Consider the following 21189-nt stretch of genomic DNA (forward strand, 5'->3'; position numbering starts at 1 on the left):
AATATTATTCGAAGAGTTCAACAATCAATAATTCGACGGGCCCAACTGTGCTTAGAATGTAATGGTGATAACTTTGAACAATTTTTGTGATGTGTTTTGTATTTACCTGTGTAAATAAATGACCTTACGTACTTGGTATTATTGCGTTTAGATAATGGTGATCATTTTTGAACAGTTTGTGTGATGTGTTTTTGTAAGTTTTGCTTAGAAGTGTGTGGACTAGCTGTGCGTGTGAAATAAATACCTTCGTTAATAATAAGTGTGTGAAATACCTGTGTTAATAATTAGTGTGTGAAATACCTGTGTTAATAATAAGTGTGTGAAATACCTGTGTTAATAATAAGTGTGTGAAATACCTGTTAATAATCTAATACGCTAATAATCAGGGACACTGGGGGTCTAGATTCGTTCAAAATTAAATGTAGATTCGTTCTTTCAAAGAAATCAGAGTCCTTGCGTGAGCCTTGAAGGAGTAACCATGGCGGGAATGTGGTGGGTAACCTCCAATGTCCTTGATTATTAATTGTGATAAAGTTGAAAAATTGGCGACAATGTTTGTGTTGTGTTTTTGCCTTGTAAAACAACGAGATGACTGGCTGCTATCAAATTAAACAGGTACGCTAATTAACCATAATTGTAATGCTTAGAAGAGGTGAAATTAGAAATGAAAATAAATAAACTATGTACACGAAAAGAGATTAGATTTAGCAACTTATAAATAATTTTAGAATAGTATCTGTCATCTGTCATCGTGACATTTCCGCGTTTCTGAAAAAATTTAACCCTAAAAAAGCCGAAATTTTTTTTAAATATTTTTTTTTTTTTAATTTTAAATTTAAAAATGCTTAAATAGAAAATCTTTATGTTTATTTGGGTTCTCTATGTGATGTAGGTTCACCAGTTGTCCGCTTATACTACGAGTTTCCGGACACCGTGTATATTCCACCAAATTCTAATATAATAATGTATAAAAATCATTGTGAAGATGTCGAGCTACTCAAATCTAACCACCCTAATCATAATATTATAATTTGCGGTGATTATAACCTACCTAATTGTAAATTTAATGATTTGGATTACTTACCATTAACGGCGTGCGAGAGAGAAATTTTAGACATGTCGAACTATTTAGGTCTATTTCAATCTAACAATGTGCTGAATTGTAGTAATCGGACACTTGATTTAATTTTCTCTACTGATGAGGATATAAAAGTCTATGAGTCAGCCGAATCCTTTGACCCAATTGATAATCACCACCCTCCACTTACAATACTAGTACCTATTACAATAGAGTGTGACCCCCTAATTAAAAATTGTAGTCGTAATTTCATTAATGCTAATTACCAGGACATTAATCATGCACTAAACAAAGTAAATTGGTCTTTTCTCAAGGAAGGTGATCTCAACTATAGCATAGAACTATTTTACTCTCAACTGAATAGTATCATTTCCGACACAATTCCTCTAATTCATCATAAAGTACGTAAGTATCCGATATGGTTCAGCAAAGAATTAATTCAGTTAATTGTTATTAAAAAAGAAACACATAAAAAATATAAAGAACACAGAACAATTCCCAACTATATGGCATTCAACAATATTAGAAGAGATTGCAAAAAAATGACAAAAAGATGTTATAAAAATTACATTCATTCGGTTGAGAACACGATACTTCATGATGTAAAATACTTTTGGAAATACACAAAATCAATGAAAAAGAATGATGCTGGTATTTCTGGTAATATACGTTACAGACAAAATAGCTCCAGTAAAATTTATGAAATTGTTAACATGTAAGTTTTTAGATTCTCACGGCCAAAAGCATTTTTGTTGTTTGTTTTTGGGGTGTTATGCCGTGTTGCGCTAACTCCTTCTTTAGCCGACGTTTCGGACAGAGTTGCAGTGTCCATCATCAGGGCAGATTGATCTGCCCTGATGATGGACACTGCAACGCTGTCCGAAACGTCGGCTAAAGAAGGAGTTAGCGCAACACGGCATAACACCCCAAAAACAAACAACAAAAATTGTTAACATGTTTGCTGATTACTTTAAGGACGTGTATGAACCTGATATTCCAGATGACTTAATTCCTTACTTCAATTCGGATATAAATTTACACTTATCGCAAATACACATTGATATTGAAGACATTATAGTCTGTATTAAATCACTTGAACCTAAAACAAGCTCGGGACCTAATAAGATTCCCTCCATCTTACTTAAGAATTGTGTCCAAAGTTTATCTGTTCCGCTTAATATACTGTTTAATAAGTCACTCTCCACAGGACACTTCCCACAAATATGGAAAATTAGCTACCTAACTCCTGTATTTAAAAGTGGTGATAAATCCTTTGCTGAAAATTATCGGCCTATCTGTATTCAATCGTCCAGACCTAAACTTTTTGAGAAATTGATTCTTAAGAAAATCAGCTTCTTTGTAAACTCTTGTATCGCAACTTGTCAACACGGCTTTATCTCCGGCAGATCAACTTTGACTAACCTAACATTATATGAAAATTTTATTTCCAATGCACTTGCCAACAAACAACAAGTTGATTCTATATATACCGACTTCAGTAAGGCGTTTGATAAGGTCTGTCATAAAATCATCATTAATAAACTTTTGAAACTCGGAATTAATGGAAACCTTTTATCTTGGTTTAAGAGTTACTTACTTAGGCGTCATTTAACTGTCTGTATTAATGATCACTTATCCTACATGTTCGAAGCTACCAGTGGCGTACCCCAGGGTTCGCATCTTGGTCCTATACTTTTTAATTTATTCATTAACGACGTAACAAACATATTCACCCGTGTTCTCATTGTAATGTTCGCTGATGATATGAAGATATATAGAATTATTGACAATATCGAGGACTGTCTAACACTTCAATCTAATATTAATAGCTTTAACGATTGGTGTCTTAAAAACAAATTAACACTTAATGTAAAAAAATGTCAACTTATGAGATTCCACAGAAAAAAAACCCATTGTTGTTCACCTACTTTCTCAATAATCACACCTTATTATCTGTTGATGAAATAAGAGACCTTGGTATAACCTTTGACACTAAATTAACATTCATTAAACATATTAATAATATAAACAGTAAAGCAATGCAAATGTTAGGATTTGTCTTACGGATTTCAAAGGATTTTAAAAATTTAAAAACTGTCAAATTACTTTACACTTCACTTGTTAGAAGCCAACTAGAATTTAACACCACCATTTGGAGTCCTTACTACAGTGTACATGAGAATTCCCTTGAGCGAGTCCAACATAAATTTTTACGTTATATTAATTTTAAATTGGGAATATTCATCGAAAACATTAATTACCCCTCTCTGTTACAATTATTGGGACTCGATACATTAAAAGAAAGAAGAATTTGTTTTGACCTATTTTATTTATTTAAAATCGTTACCAACCTGTTGAACTCCCCTGAACTTCTTTCGTTAATATGTTTCCGTGTACCTAGTCGATCAGTTCGTTTCAAATTACCCTATCATTGCAACAATGCAGGATCTAACGCTGAACTCAAATCCATAATGAATCGCCTACATGTACTTGGTAATAAATATGTTTTGGGTGAATCTATAAACATTACTAGTTTATCCTCATACAAACACCACTTAATTAAAACTGTATGTTAGCGCTTCTCTGATTGACTATAACCAAATACAGTTTTAAAGTACGAGTATTAGTTTATCCGGGATTTATTGTAAATTAATTGTTTATATATTTATATATACATATTGTTGTATTGTATTTATAATAACTATTACTATTGTTCTTTTTATGTATTTTATATTCATATTTTTTTATCTATGTATATTCTGTATTTATAATAAGTAAAACAATTGTTATTCTTTTGTAAAAGCCGCTATAATCGGCGTTAATAAATAAATAATAATAATTGAGAGATTATATTGTATTTTTAAGTATAAACGATTTTAATATGCTATTGATAAAGTGTTTTTATTGAGCTTTTGAATTTTTTATAATTCGTTTCCAATCTTAAGTTAAGAAGTAATTGGTTAATTGGTTAATATGATATCATTAAAATACTGAAGGAAACAGATAATGAAGCTCTACCGACATTTCTGGCTCAGAATCTACTCAAACTACCGCCTGTCAATTTCGATCACGTAGATGTCACATGTCTCCTTAAAGATATCATGGCATTAAAGGGTGAACTAACCACAATTCAGTCACAAATGTCCAAATGAAGCGATCTGGAAGTGTTGCGCTCTGAAATAAGGAATGAAGTGAAAATAAATAAACATAACCGTATCCCGAATCAAGACGTAAACACATCGCCGTCCTTGAACACATTGAAGGTCACCATACCGGTAGCGGTAGATAAGAACCGCTCAAACTCACGGTCGCCAACTAATGAATTACATTTCGACAACAATGCGCACTGCAGTAATGTGATAACCCCGCCCGCGCCCCTCGCATTACCTGCCCCACCTGTCATGCACTCTCCTCAATCATGGAATAAAGTAGCGGCGTCTAGATTTCTCACACAACAGCAACAGGTCATACTACAGACATCACAGGTACATCAACCGGGTATGGATGAACTAGCCAAAGTTGCACGCACAAAATCTCACAAAAATACATTTAAACCAGAGACAACCAATTTTAATACGGATGGTTATAAAACTGTTATGCTACGTCCAGATCCTTGCGACAAGCTGCTTGTCGCAAGCTCAGGCAAGCTCTGGCAAGCGAATGGCTGGCGACCCCACACTTGCAAGCGCGCCAGTACATTTGCACTATTCGCAGCGCCCAAAGATGGCGGACGTCGAAGCAGCTGTTATCAGCTGTCATTTTTGCGCTAACCTATTTCTATTTTAAAGCGAAACAAAACGAAAGAAAGCGAAGAATTCGAAAGAGAAGATGGTGGATGATTAAAATCCATAGAAAGCGTACCAAATAATTCATTTAATATTCTTTCTCAATTCAGTGCCGGCAACCCGGGCGTTTATTTATTATTAGTTATGTACATACATGATTTTTCTCCTTACCCTCCTCACTAGACAAAGTCTGTTCTGAGGCTGGTAACTAACAATTTCTAATTACATAAAAACAAATAAGTGGTTAAAAAAGAAAAAAAAGAAATATAAATATTATAGTAAAAATAATAATAATAAAATAAGAGGAAAATCAGAAATTAGAAACAGACTAGAAAAAAGAAAATATATAATTTTAGATATTAAGAATATTACTTATCTCTCTTCTTTCTTTGACATTCAACCAGTTTAAAAATCTTTTGAATACCCAATTCAAATTATTAGATGCGACATAGGTCTTTGTTTGGGCTACAAACTTATTGAATATATGTGGTGCCAAGTAAGATTCATGTTTTTTGGCAAAATTTGATTTGATATATGGTACTTGTAATTGATTGTGTGTGTTTGCTCTTGTGTTTTGCGAGTGAGTTATGAAGTGTGGTGATATTTTTATGCAGTTTTTGTAGATGATCTTCTTTATGAATAGTTTATTTATGTCTAATAGGTTATTGTTGATCATTAGCTGTTCTGTCGGATGTTGATAAGGCTTTCTGAACATAATTCTGATTATTGTTTTATGATTAATTTTAAGTGATTTGAGATGAGTCTCTGCTGCTGCTCCCCATACTGAAATACCATACATAAGAATACTTTGACAGAGTGCAAAATATATATTTTTTAGCTGAGGTAGTGACATAATGTTTCGAATTGTTTTGAAGATGTAAGAGAGTTTCCGTATTTTTTTTGTAATTAGGTTGATTTGGAGATCCCATTTTAAGTTATTGTCAACAGTTAAACCGAGATATTTAATATTTTGCGCATAATCAATTTTGTCACAAACACAGCGTGAGTTAGTTAATGAGGTAACTGTGCAGGGGTGAAGATGAAGTTGTGGGTGACTATCTGGCTGACCAGCTAATGTTTTACTGAAAGTTAAGTATTTAGTTTTAGAAATATTTAGTGTCAGTAGATTATTTATTAGCCATCTATTTACTTCAGTCATCCCTGTTTCCGTGTGTTTGAAGACGTTTTCCCATGATTGGGCTTTGAATAAAATTACAGTGTCATCTGCATAACTGATTACTTTGTACTCTATGTTCCCTAGGCTTATCTCAGTTAGACTGTTAATGTAGATGAGAAACAGTATGGGACCCAAGACGCTGCCTTGGGGTACTCCATACCTGTTGCCTACTTTGTCACTTTCTTGATTATTTATTTTTACAATTTGTTGTCTATTTTCAATGTAGCTAATGAACCATTTTAGTGGTGGACCTGTTATGCCAATGTTTTTGAGTTTTTGTTGGAGTAATTTGTGTGAGATGGTGTCGAAAGCTTTTGCTAGGTCTAAGAACACTCCTAACACCTTTGAACCGCCATCTAGGTTTTTCACTATGTAGGTGGTTAGTTCCGATAAGGCGTCTTCTGTTCCCATTTTCGCTCTAAACCCGAATTGACGGGTGGAGATCAGTTTGTGTTTATCAAGGTATGCGAGCAGTCTTTTTTTCATAGTTTTTTCTAGTAGTTTCGATAGCGAATTTAGCAGAGTGATTGGTCTGTAATTTAAGATAAGCGTTTTGTCTCCCGATTTATGTATTGGAGTAATACAACCTATTTTTAGGTGATCGGGGACAATGCCGAGGCTGAAACTTTGGTTGAAAATATGTTGAAGTGGTATAAGTATATATTCTCGGAGACTAATCAGTATATGATTGGAGAGGTTATCTGGGCCCACAGCGCAATTTGGTTTGAGAGAAATAATTAAATCTGAGATTTCCTTTTTAGTTATTTTGTGAGCATAAAACGAATGATTTGGTTGTATGGTAGAGGATAGTTTGGTTAAAGAGTCTTCTGTTGTGCCGTTTTTTAGAAGAATTTTTTCAGCTAAGTTAGATCCGACTTTTGCAAATTGGGAGTTAATAAAATTAGCTATTTTACCAGGTTCATTTTTTGTAAGGGTTTTGTTTCCATTTATTAACAGTACTTTGATCTTCGAGTCTTTTTTCGGATTGGAGAAAGTAATATCTTTGACGATTTTCCAGATTTTTTTGGGATCGTTTTTGGCGGATTTTATTTCTTTTTTGTAGTACTTGTATTTGGCTTGTTTGATTAATTTATTACAAAGGTTTCTATATAGCAGGTAATTATTTTTTAGTTTGTCGTCATATGGGTTTTTGCGCACTTGCATGTGCATTGTGTCTCTTTTATGAATGCTGTTTACTAATCCTTTCGTGATCCAGGGTGTTATTTTTTTTTCTTTATGTGAGTAGTTTTTCGGGGTATTTTTTGTTGTATGTTTAGCAATGTAGGTTCCAACTGTGTTCATAAATGTGTTCAGCGCGTTGTTTGGGTCGGGTTCATTTATTACATTTGACCAAGATTCCTTATGTATGTCCTCTATTAGGCACTTAAAATTAATTTTGTCTTGTACGGAGTTGTTTTTTTCATCTTTTTGTTTCTCGTTATGATGTATGCTAAGTGTAGTAGTGAAATGATCTGTGACCTTTGATCGAATAATGGATGACGATGTTTTTTTCCTAGTTTTAACAAATATATGGTCAATACAGGATTCAGAGTTTGACGTAATTCTTGTTGGTGAGTTGATTGTCGAATTTAATCCATAGTGAGTAAGTAGACTTAAGTATTCTGTGGTTATTGGTTGCCCGTTTAGTAAGTTAATATTCATATCCCCTGCAATAATTAATTGTTGTGTTTTTTTATTTTTATCGAGAAGTTTATTTAAGGAGTTGAGAAAAGGTGAGAGATTGTTATAGCTTGGGGGTCTGTAGACGGCAAATATGGAGATGTCTGTTCCGAGGGAGATTTGGATACAGTTTGCTTCGGTTAGGTTGATTTCTGTTATTGATGGGTTTAGTGAATCTTTGGCAAAGATTACTATACCGTCGTTTTGATTTAGATGTTTAGTGGAATGGAGAGTTGTATAGTCTTTTAAGTTTAGGTTTGTGTACGAATCATCTAACCAGCATTCAGTCAAGATAATAATGTCGAAGCTTATGTTTATTTCGTTTAAGAGGACCGAGAAATTATCGAAGTTCTTTCGAATACTTCTAATGTTTTGGGAAATTATGTTTAAGTTGTGTTTTTCTGTAAACAGAGAATTAAATTCTGTCGCTTTGTCAAAAGTGTGTTCTGAGTTGTTAAATGTTTCTGTATCAATATTAAGTTGAGTGATCATGTTGCGGTTGCGAAGTTACATAAGTTGATCCATACAAAGTTCACACATTTTGCTAGTGGTGGTAAATAATGAGTAGTATAGGAGTAAAAATTGAGAGTAAAATTAATCAAATACTTTGGATAATATAAACTTTTAAAAACATAAAATTTCATGGTAAAATAATTAGAATACTTTGGATAATAAAATAAAATCCTTTTAAACCATAAAATTCGATGGTAAAATAATTCAAAGATTTTGGATAATAAAAAATATTTAAAACAGTTACATTTGATGTTAAAATAATAGCAGTATTTTGGATAATAGAAACCTTTAAAAACATAAAAATGGATGGTAAAATAATGAAAATACTTTGGATAATAAACACCTTGAAAAGCATAAAATTTTAAAGGGAAATAATTTAAGTACTTTGAATAATAAAAACCTTTAAAACAACGAAATTTGACAGTAATATTATTCAAATACTTTGGATAAAAAAAACCTTTGGTACAATATAATTTGATGGAAAAATAAGTTGAATAATTTGGATAATAAAAACTTTTAGAACAATAAAGTAATATGGTAATAATGATGGTAAAATAATTCAAATACTTAGGATAATTAAAACATTTTAAGCAATAGCATTTGATGGTATAATAATAAAAAAACATTGGATAATGAAAACCTTTTAAAACATAAAATTTCATGGTAAAATAATTAGAATACTGTGGATAGTAAAATAGAATCCCTTTAAACCTTAAAGTTTGATGGTAGAATAATTCAAAAACTATGGATAATAAAAAATATTTATAACAGTAAAATTTGATGGTAAAATAATAACAGTACTTTGGATAATAGAAACCTTTAAAAACATAAAATTTGATGGTAAAATAATGAAAATACTTTGGATAATAAAAACCTTCACCAACTACCTTCCCAAAAAAATTCTAATTTTTGTTTATTAGTCCGTAAGTTGTACCAACGTGTGGATGCCACGCCAGCGTTTGCCGCAAGCGCTTGCCGCTTGGGCCAAAATATCCGACCTCGATCGGATCGGCGGCAAGCTCTCGCAAGCTCTTGCAAGCCTACGCAAGCCAAGCCACACGCGCGGCACCAGACGCTGGGACTTGTGGACGCTTGCAGAGGCTTGCCACGTATTTGGACGCGGCTTTACAAGAAAACTAAGGAGATCGAGAAATATTATTGCAACTGGAACAGCAATGGAGAACTCCCTCAAAATAGCTGAGTTAAAAAAACGCTCTATGTGTCGAGGTTCGACAATAGTGTAACTGAGGACAATATTCGAAACTTTATCAATTATATAATAAAAGGAAGTAATATCCAAATAGAAAAAGTAATACAACGAAATCCCACGTAGTTTGGATCTTTCAAGTTGACTATACTGAATACGGATATCAAAACCTACATGAACAAAGAATTTTGGCCGACTGGTAATGTTTTCCGAATATTTATTAAAAAAAATACAATGGAATAGAACAAAATTAAGATAATTTCAATAAACTGCAAAAGTTTTAAACGAAACATCAACTTCGTTATAGATATGTGCGATATCTACGATGTAATACTTTTGCAAGAAACGTGGTTATTACAAAACGAAACATCGAATCTATCCAAAATTTATCGGAACTTCCAGGGATGGGGTACCTTATCAAACGGACCACTACGAGACCGACCCAGTACTTCGGAGAAACGAGCTGCAAGCTTCAATAATACCGTGTGGAGATGACCGCATCGCTGATATTCAGATAACCACCAACGAAAGGACGATAAGCATACTGACTTTCTACGTGCCGGTATGTCATGCGGACAACCTTACCGACTTCACCAACTACCTTCCCAAAATACATACGATCATCCAAGATAACGAACACTCTGAAACCATTGTTATGGGAGATTTCAACGTTCACCCATCCTCCATATTCGGGAAAGAACTCTCTCATTTCTCCACCGAAAATAACTATAATTGTATCGATATTGAAAGACTACCGAATGACACGTATACATATATTAGCGATGCACACAATACCACTTCCTGGCTCGATCACTGTATATGCACTAATAATCTTAAGAACAAAATAGACAGTCTGAAAATACACTATGATACCGACTGGTCCAATCACCGTCCGACTTCTTGCGTAATCGCTGCTGAAAAATTACCTGCAACTATTTTTAATATTCCACAACAGCCTAATAACATAATATGGAGAAGGAATAATAATAAGAAAATCATTGAATATGAGTCTGTAGCAGAAGCATTACTTAGTGTGATCTATCAAAGACACTCCGAATCCATTTGTAATTCGGATACTATATGTGACAGATGCGACCATATACAAAACATGGAAAATATGTACACAGACATCGTTAAAGCCTTAAGTAGGGCTGCCTATACTGTATTTCATCGGGAGAGCGATCAAAGCAAACAAAAAACACGTCGTGACATTGCTGGGTGGAATCAACAAGTTAAGGAACACTACGAAAATTCCAGATCGGCGTTGATGGAGTAGATTAAGAATGGGAGACCATTACTTGGTCCCATTGCGGATGAAAGAAAACGAAAAAGGAAGGAGTTCAAAATAGCTCTTAAACACTGCCAAAGCTCTTCTGAACAAACGAAAATGGATATTCAATATTTTCGATTCGCCAGTTGTTTAATGTGTTAAAATCCAGTTTTTATTTTCTAGTAAGTTGTTGACCAAGTAAAATATAGCAGTATCATGTGCGTTTAAGTCAATTACGCCATTTAGATTTAAATGACATATGTCATTTACATATATTTGAAAAAGGAGTGGCCCGATTGTGGATCCTTGAGGAACTCCGTAGTTTGTGTTGGGTAGACTGTTTTTGTTATCTTAGCTGACATATTGATTCACAGGTCACATTGACAGTTCATCAAACTAAATATATTCCATAACTTACCGATTAGTGCTATAAGCTAGTTCACGTTAGCGTTAGACATAGCGCAGTTGTTTGTTTAGTAGCCTCAGTTCAAATTAAAGAATAGTGTTCAGAAAATAGGCTCAGATTGACTTGGAATAAGTGGCGCTGCCAAAACGAATAGCGTCATTAGAAAATATATATCATCTTTAACGCTTACCAGTAATTCTTATGCATGTGGTGATAAATTTAACTTCCAGGGTTAAGCAGTGTAATGTATATTATGTAGAAATAGATTTGGAAACAGGATGAAACCGTTGGCCGTGAAGAAACCATGCGTCATAAATTTTATATTGATATTCAGTGTTGCCAACTCAGTAATTAACGCTGAGATACAAAAAGACCTAGAAAGGATTTTATCTCGTAACGCCAAATTTCCCTGCAATATTTTCGTTTTATTTCAAAATTTCAACACATAAATGTTTGATTGAGTTCAATATTTAAATATATAAAAAAACCCACAAACTAAACCATTTAAAATTGCGTTAGTTCACTTCTTATGTTAGTTATAAATCACTAGTTGCAAGTACCTAACAGTTGTCATACGCTGGTTATTAGTTGTTATAATACACGCATGTTATATTTATAGAAAGCAGAGAAGAGTCGATGTTTTGTAATCAAATCGTAAATAACCCCCAGCGATGCCGGGTACACGTCAGCAAGTAAAATAAATAAAAAATAACAAATTATTATAAGCATTAATTACTCGCCTGAAATATCCATACAAATTGAAAATATCTCCCGAGTAAAAATAAACGCTGCCGACGGGAATGGATATTTCAGGCGAGTAATTAATGGTCGTAATAATTTGTTGTCCTTTGTGCTATGCATAAAAACCTTGTCGCATATATAGTCTATGTCTATGATTTCATTATCTTCTATGCATAACCTGCAAATTTTGTTGACGTATGTTTTCTAAACCGACAGTAGGTACTTCCTGTAACTAAACTCTGTTTAACTTAATCCCAAATTGTGATGGTTATTAGTAAGAAGGATTGTTTATATTCCAAACGATTCTCTCAACCTTTGTCATAACTTAAAAGTCACAATTTGTATCATTTTTTTCTAAATAAGTCATTGTTTTGACAGAATATTCCAATCGTAACCAAATTTTAAAATCTCATTCAAATTAGTGTGCCGTTACATCTTTGTTCTGTTTCAGGTATATTTGTTTGAGATCAAACCAATTACCAAACGCTACCACAGCAGTGCCATGGATCTACTAAATCCAGAGACTATATCTATCAAGACGGAACCAGGGCCCAAAGAAGAAGGCGGAGGTGAAATGTCCTATACGGATATGGATTTCGACCTCCCAGATCTAAAAAAGGAATGTTCGCAATATGCGAATTGTAGTCGGTCAGCCAGTTAGTTTCATTGAATATATTGAAAATGTAGGATGTTTAATTTGGATATTCGGAAACCAAGTCCGTTTAGAAATGTCGTGAGAACAGGACAGATTATGCTTGTGCACAATACCCTCTCTTGTCGTACATGAGTTTATTTGGTATGTATCTTAAAATTCGTCCTTGCTGGAATCTGCCAAATTAGAGTACTGTTTTAACTTAATTATATTGCTCCAAATAAGTTGTCGATTCCTTACGTTTCACCTCGTTTTATTTGGGATATGAGGTAACTTTCAAGTGTTATTTTACGTGGTTCAGTTCGGGAACTTCCTTATTTCATACGAAAATTAGTGTGAAATAAGGAAGTAGAATACCTTAAACACACGTGTATTTGTACATTACATTGATTGACGCTAGATTTAATCGTCTTAAAACAACCATATTGAAAGCGCTCAAGAGCAGTGCTTTTTTTATTGAAACATCGGTCGCTGGAGACATCTGGGGTCATTCTTATTCATTTATCTGTACGCCTAAAATGCTTTTAAATAAATTTATACAAAGAGCAGTGTTTATTTGAGAATATATGTATAACATACGAAATACTAACAGTATATAGGTGTAATCTATTACTAAGCACGTACAACATATATCTATGAATACACAAATGTAAAATTGTGATTACAAGTATAATAGAATATATTTCAAAATAATTTAAAAAAAAAACTAAATACCAAAATATTAGTAAAACGTAAGAATAACATAAAAAAATAGAGATTAAAATAACACTACATATAAGACAAAGCACTAAAACTACGTAACCAATGCTACTCTACTTTGTAGGATTCAACAAAGCGTTGGTATAGATTAAGCATAATTCTATAAATGGGGTCAATAAATATTTCAATAGTGCCCCCTTACTTGTTACCCAGATGATGCACCCTATTTGTCAGTGAGTGTGTCTGTGTTCTTATGTTATCGTCAATTGACCTTAAAGACTTTTATACAAAATCCCGCTTCTACGTGGTTAATTAATGGTATCTTTATTCGTTATTTAAATGGATATTGCTTTTTTTCTTAAAATATGTTTCGTTTCGTATCAATTATTAATGTACGAATTATTATATTGTTTTTCCAGGTAGCTTTAATTCGGGGCCTGTTACCATCAAGGCAGAACCAGGACACCGAGAAGAAGATGAAAGGGGATGTCCAAATATGGAAATTGACATAGACCTGCCGGATGTTAAAAAGGAATGCTTAGAACGATTTGAAAGAATTGCCAAGACAGCAGGTAACACCGATTTTCATTGTATGATCTATCAATTCGTGCTTTACTATTTTACTTACGTTTACGTTTTGACGAATTTACTGCGCTTATCCGCACTTTGTGTTGGTAATAAGACTTATTGAGCCTTAATTCGTATTTTTTTGAATTTATCTACAGATCTGAAGACGCATCCTGTGGAAAAGCGATTATCATGTCCTCATTGTAACTACTCATGCTCTCATAAATCAAATTTGGCAAGACACATGCTGACTCACAGTAAAGAAAAACCTTTTTCGTGTTCTGACTGCAACTATTCATGTGGTCTAAAAGGAGCTTTGAAAAGACACATGCTGAACCACAGTGGAGAAAAACCTTTTTCGTGTTCCAAGTGCAACTATTCATGTTCTCAAAAGCGTTATCTGACGAGCCACATGCTGACACACAGTGAAGAAAAACCCTTTTCATGTTCTGTGTGCAAGTATTCATGTTCTCGAAGGGGTCATTTGAAGATACACATGCTGACTCACAGTGGAGGGAAACCTTTTTCATGTTCACACTGCAACTTTTCATGTTCACGAAAGACATATTTGACGAGTCACATGGTGTCTCACGGTGCAGAAAAACTTTTTTCATGTTCCGAGTGCAACTTTTCATGTTCTCGAAATAAAAATTTGAAAAGACACATGCTGACTCACGGTGGAGAAAAACCTTTTTCGTGTTCTGGCTGCAACTATTCATGTTGTCAAAAGGGAGCATTGACAAAACACATGCTGACCCACAGTAGAGAAAAACCTTTTTCATGTTCCGAATGCAATTATTCGTGTTTTCGAAAGAGTAATTTGACGAAACACAAGCTGACTCACAGCTGAGAAAAAGGTTCCCATTGCATTTAATAGTTATATTTATTGGAGTGATTTTTTTAATTTGTTTAACTTTTGCACAGTCAAAAAAAAAAAAAAAAAAGATTGCTGGTTGGCTTTCATTTATTCAATCATAAAAACTGATTCGTCACAAAGTGTGTTTTAAAAAAATTGAATATTGTTTTAATTTAATGTCAAAACAAGACGTGGATAAAAGAGTCAAATTATTATATGTTTAGCTAAATAACTTTAAAATACATTATTTTCCTTTACCAGAAACAGAAATACTTACTTCTCTTTATTGTTAACCTGATAAAAAGTATTTTTTTTAAATAAAATGTGCTTCTGGGTCCTTATTTTCTAAAAAAAAAATCAAAAAACAGTTCATAAGCGGGCCTCACAAAAAAGTGAAGAAGTGTCATTTTCACAGATCTTTGTCTTCAGTACCTACTCGATTGAATTAATTATAAAATAATTATAGACTATGACTAATTATGTTGTTATTAACATAACCTAACATTGTGGACAAACATGCTTTCGTCATCTTCCAATCGTTTCATCTTGTTTCTAAGGGCTAATTTTACATAACATCCCTTACATTGTTTAACCCACGCAGTTAAATTTATCATCATATATGTCGCATCCGAAATAAGTTATGAAAGAAGAAAAAAAGGAAGGCGGCCAATCACTGACCACGAAGAAGCACAAATCATAATGTAGTTAGTTCAAGCACAACACAATCACATGAGTTCCACCGCAATACCTCGGTGTAATAATTGTGTCCACAACACAACGAATGTATAAGTACTTTCGATATAGGTAAAGATTATACGCACGATTAACATCAACGACTTGCGTACAATTCTTCTTCTGGTCTATCCCAAATAATAACACTCGAAAATTGCAAAGTATTCTTGTCCTTGTTCTTAATTTCAAATTCTTATTCAGCAAGGTGGAGTTTGGGGATGGGATTTGCGTATTGGATAAATGACAATCTGGTAAGAACTATGTATTTTGTCATTTCAAAAGCAAACACAATGCTTGTGATATTTTTGTTGATAAGTTTTAATACAGATATTTTCTAGTCAAGTATTTTGCACGCTGAAATGCAGAACCGCTCTGTTTAAAGCTGAATTTTCACTACGCAACTAGTTGCGCTCAAGTTGTTTATGACATTAGTTGTACTTCTGATACAACCTATTAACATAGTTTAATGCAACAAAATAAGAATCGCGCTACCGCGAAATTATGGCATCACACACTAATGCAATTAATTGTGTAGTGTAAAAATGTGATGCAACTAGGAAAGTAGTTTATTTATGCCAACTAGTGTCGTGAAAGCATTTCAGCTGAGCTGGCGTATGGGTTCCTTGTAATTACGTGAGAGCTTTACCACCATTTTACCATCGAAAATAACAAATCAACGCTGTGGTGCTGTTAAAGATTTAAAGCAGCTTCAGTACGAAAATATAGATTCCCGTGAAGCGCCCTTCAAGGCAACTATTAGAGCCGTGGAAATGGAAACTGTAAAAGATGTCATTTGAAAAATAACATTTATTTAGTAAAATAATATTCCAGAGCACCTCATGCAAAAATATTGAAACACTAAATATTACGTCGACAATAATTATTTTCAGTTTTTAAATATCTTAGCGTAATTTATAGTTTCAATTTTTGTAGCAATGCTTCCCGACATTTTTTATCCTGTTAGATATGTTGTAGGGAAATTTGTTCAGTAAAATTATAAAAAGAAGTTAACAGGAACTTAGTTTTTATAGCTTTCAGGATCTTCATATGCTTATTCAAAGTTTAATCCAGACGCTTTTTTCATAACCATCCCAGAATACAACACCGTATTTTCTGTCGTGACAGTCTTTTCTTTATTTTGTACATCGCCATATTATGTATACAAAACATTGTTCATTGCAGAAAAAACTTTAAACGTACATAGATGGTTGCATGGTTTCTGTGATACTGAAGGTTGTACGACACTAAGTTTGCCCAATTTACACCAACTTTTTGGTGTCATGCAATTATTTGGAACGTAGCCAATATAACATTTATCTATTTTTAACAAAATAACCGAATTTAATCCGTTATTTAATGTTTTATAGAATACTCTTGTGTTTTTATATACTTATATTATAAAATGTCACCTGTGACATGAAAAATGCCATATGTTGGACGTAAAAGTATAACGCGCTATTTTTTCTCTATCTGCACAAACAGAATAATATATGAGACAGGGGTACAGCAAGTAAAAAAACTATGTATACACGGTGTCCGGAAACTCGTTGTACAAGCGGGAAACTGATGAATCTACATCACATTTGGAGTCGATTTTGTAGAATAATTTTTTTTTATTTGAGCTTTCGTTTTCGAGTAAATTGCAAATACTGTCTTCAATACTTAAATATTACAAATTGGGGCTTACTTTTCTGTAACTTTCTAAACTGAAGTACATATTGCTTTCTCTTTACTTTTTAAAATAACTAAAAAAAAAAAAACATTTTCGTACTTTTTTATTTTATACTTTAGGTACATGGAAAAATAGTAATCGTTTTTATATTACCCACACTCAGGCAGTACCTTAGTGGGTTTTTATTTCTTCTTTATACTATTTGTTTTTTTTTGTTTTTTTGTTTTTTTGTTTTTTTTTTAATTCCTTTATTTTTCCCAATTTTTACATTAATTACATACAATATTATATAAATCAATATGAATAATGGGAACCCACTAAGGCGCAGCCTGTGCGTGGGTAATATATTTAAATTATTATTTTATTGTACCTAGAAATAAACAAAAATTATAATAAAAACAAGATTACATTTTGTCTAAGCGGTTTGTATAAAAAGTGTTTATAATAGTGTATAGTGAAGTTATAAGTGTTTAGTGTAATATATGCTGAATATTTTATGAGAAACATAAATTGATACAAATTAAATAAAACAAGTTTCAACTGCTGTTTCGAAAAGCCATAATTTTAATTCTTTTAAATATTGAGGAAGTTTAGTAATCACTTGAATATTTTTCGGTAAAAGATTGAAAGTACGAGGTCCAATGAAACTGCAGTGTGTTTGCATTTGTTTCGTGTTCGTTTGGGGGGTATAAAATACATTATTATTTCTAATGTTGGTTCTGTTTTCATTTATTTCGAATTTATTTTTGTTTTTAAAGATGTATTTCATAGTTTGCAAAATAAATAGTTTACGGAGACAGAATATTTTAGATTCTTTGTATAACTCATCTGTTGAAAATGTTCTTTTCCGACTATACATAACTTTGATGATATAATTTTGAATTATTTGTAAAGGTTTGATATGTGCATGAAGCGCACCGCCCCATCCTATTATTCCGTATATAAGTGAAGATTGCACCAGAGAAAAATAAATAATTTTCAGTTTTTCAACATTGAGCACTTCTTTTAGTCTGTAAAATGTGTATGTAAGATATCTTAATTTACAGACGGTATTATTAATTTGTGACTGCCAATTTAATTTTGTATCAATAAAAATACCTAAATATTTAATCTTTTCAAGTTTTCCGAGTTCAAAGCAAGATGAGCATATTTCTTGATTACAGTTAACGTTATGTATTCGAATTTTAAGGTTATTGGGGGGTTTATTTTTACTATTTTTAGAAAAGGTTAGGTAAAATGTTTTATTATAGTTTAAGAAGAGTCTATTACTTTCTAGCCATGATGAGACATATGTAATGCATTTTGTTGCCTTCAAAAAAGTTTCAGGCCAGGATTTTCCATTCACTATTATTACTGTATCATCAGCGTAAGATACAATTTTACCAGGGATTATAACATCACACAAATCGTTTATGTATATTAGAAAGAGAATTAGGCCAAGCACAGTTCCCTGTGGTACTCCATTTTTTATTCCTGTTTCAGTACTATAAAAATCCCCTATTTTTGTTTTTTGTTTTCTGTCTTTGAGGTAGCTAGTAAGAATTTTTAGTGTATCATTTTTTAAACCTATTTGATTCATTTTTTTATAAGTAGATTGTGATTTACCGTATCAAAAGCTTTTCTTAAGTCTAGAAATATAGCTAAACTTTTTTTATTTTGATCAACAGATGTGTATAATTTTTTAGTCAGATCGAATATTGCATCTTCAGTGCTTAGTTTTGTTCTGAAGCCATATTGATTTTGGGACAGAATTTTGTTTTGTTCTAGGTAATTCATTATTCTATTTTTGATACATTTTTCAAATATTTTTGAGAGGTTTGAGACCAAGGAAATGGGTCTGTAGTTGTCTTATATGTGCGTTTCTCCCGATTTGTGGATTGGTATTATGATAGAGGTTTTTAATTGTTCGGGAAAATTTCCCTCTTTTAAAGATATATTAAAAATATGTAGCAATGGAGTCAAAATGTAATGTTTTATTTTTTTAAGTGTGTTACCTGATAAACCATCAATTCCTGTAGAATTTGTTGATTTTAGACCGTCAATGTGTTTATCAATTTCATCTGTTGTGATGGGTGAAAAATATTCTAAGGAGTTAATTGAATCGTTAGTTGAGTCTAAGTGTAAATATGAGTCTACGGGTATTGTATTATCAATTTGACTAGAAGATTCAAGTACTTGATCTGTGAAAAAGTTGTTAAAGTTTTCTGCAATGGCCGATTTGTCAGTTATAATATTTTCATTTATTATAATCTCATCGACATCAGTCGATACTTTTTTTTTTTGTTCGTGATTTCGTTAATAATATTCCACGTTTTTTTTATATCATTTTTTGCACTATCAATTTGTTCACAATAATACTTCTTTTTGCAATTTCTTATTAACCTATTTAGTAAATTTCTATACATTAAATATTTCGTTTTCATGAAAGGCATAATTCTTGTGTTATTTTTTTGACAGGCTTTTTGATAATTTAACATATCTTTGTTTAATAGAGACTATTAGTCCTACAGTGATCCAAGGCTTAATTTTTTTATAATTTCTCTTAGCGATGACAATTTTATTTGTACTCTTCGAAATATAAGCTTGTAGAGTTTTATAAAATAATTCTAATGCTGAATTTGGATTAGCTATTGATAGTATGTTGTCCCATTTTTCTGAAGAAGTAAATTGTTTAATGTGATGTAATTAATTTCATTTATTTCAACAGTGTTAGAGTATACTTATGAATTTGTGGTTAAGATGTTGTGTCCGTAGAATGTTGGGTAGTGGTCAGTAATGTTTGTTTTTAGAGTTGAAGATTTAGTTATAACGTGTTTGTGTGTTTTGATAAATATGTGATCTAGAGTCGTGGAATTATTTAGATTTTCTCTTGTTGGTGAGTTTATGTATGATTGATATCCTGCATGTGACAAACAATCTAAGTATTCATTTATACATTTTGTTCTTTTGTTGTTTTCATTTATGTTTATATTAATATCACCAGTTAATATTGCAAAGTAAAAGTTATTTCTGTTAGTCATTTTTATAAGTGAATTAAGTTCATTATTGAATAGAGATTCATTTAAGGAAGGTGATCTATAGATAGCTAATAGCAAATAAGTGCAATTACTATGGGTAAATGTTAATTTAATTGCGTTAGCTGTTTTAAAGTCTAGAATTTCGAAGGCAGGTTTTGTAAGACAATTTTTTATAAATAAAGTGATTCCATCGTGACCAGTATGTTTACATTCGGATGAAATAGTTACATATCCTGGCAAGTTACAGAGAATTACTTCTTTCATTTGCGTTTCTGTTGATAATACTAGGAGAAAAATCAAGACTATCGAGAAGAATACAAAGCTCATCAAAGTGCCTTCTTAAGCTTCTAATATTCATATTAAGAATTGAAAAGTTAACGTCCTTAAAGTGATTATTTAGTTCACTCGTGTTTTTACAAATGTAATTTTCATACAAAAAATTTTCATCAGACATTTTGATGGATATAAGTAATTTTCACATGCAATGCGGTTAGATGGTCCTTTATTCTGAAGGGATGTCATTCGGCTGCCTTATATGGATGATTGGAGCTGTTTCATCTTTTCTCATCATAACGTTACCGTTTTTCGCCCAGATGAATTTGTAGCCGAGTCTTGAGGATTTTGCCAGAAACAGGAGGTGTTTATTTAGTTGCGTTAATTGTTCGTTTATGAAAATTTTGTTATCTTCCGGAAAATTTATATTTTTAGTGTACAAGACACCATATTTTCTTTTTTGGTCGATGATTTTGTCCTTTGTTTCTTTGTTTTGGAATGATACAATTAAGACTGGATATTTGTTTAAAGGGTTTCTGTTTCTGATACGATATATATTTGTTATTTTTGATGATTCCATTTCGCATTTTATGGTTTCCATTATATTATTGACTATTTTTGGTAAGTTTTCATTTTCTTTAAAAGGAATACCTTGTATCTCAATGTTATTTTGTTTGTGTAATTGTTCCAGTTTGTTTATTTGCTGTTTTATTTCGTTGTTTTCTGATTGCAGTTGTTTGATCAGTGTATCTTTCTTTTTATTATTTTCTTCATATTCATCAATTTTATTGCAACAAAATTCTACAGATTTCTTAAGATCTCTTAGTTCATTTTTAATTTGTTCTCTAAAAGATTTCATCAATT

At 32.3% G+C, this 21189-nt stretch overlaps 1 long non-coding RNA gene across 1 annotated transcript; it reads left to right on the forward strand.

Moving 5' to 3' along the window:
• Positions 1 to 497: 497 nt before the first annotated feature.
• LOC149415796 (uncharacterized) lies at positions 498 to 14031 on the forward strand. Its single transcript, XR_016303586.1, has 3 exons — positions 498 to 615; positions 13628 to 13780; positions 13934 to 14031. It is a non-coding gene; the product is annotated as an uncharacterized LOC149415796 (long non-coding RNA).
• Positions 14032 to 21189: the final 7158 nt, after the last annotated feature.

The sequence above is a fragment of the Hesperophylax consimilis genome, chromosome 17 (assembly GCF_061612785.1).
Source record: "Hesperophylax consimilis isolate HC1 chromosome 17, BYU_Hcon_1.0, whole genome shotgun sequence".
NCBI classification, from domain to species: Eukaryota; Metazoa; Arthropoda; class Insecta; order Trichoptera; family Limnephilidae; genus Hesperophylax; species Hesperophylax consimilis.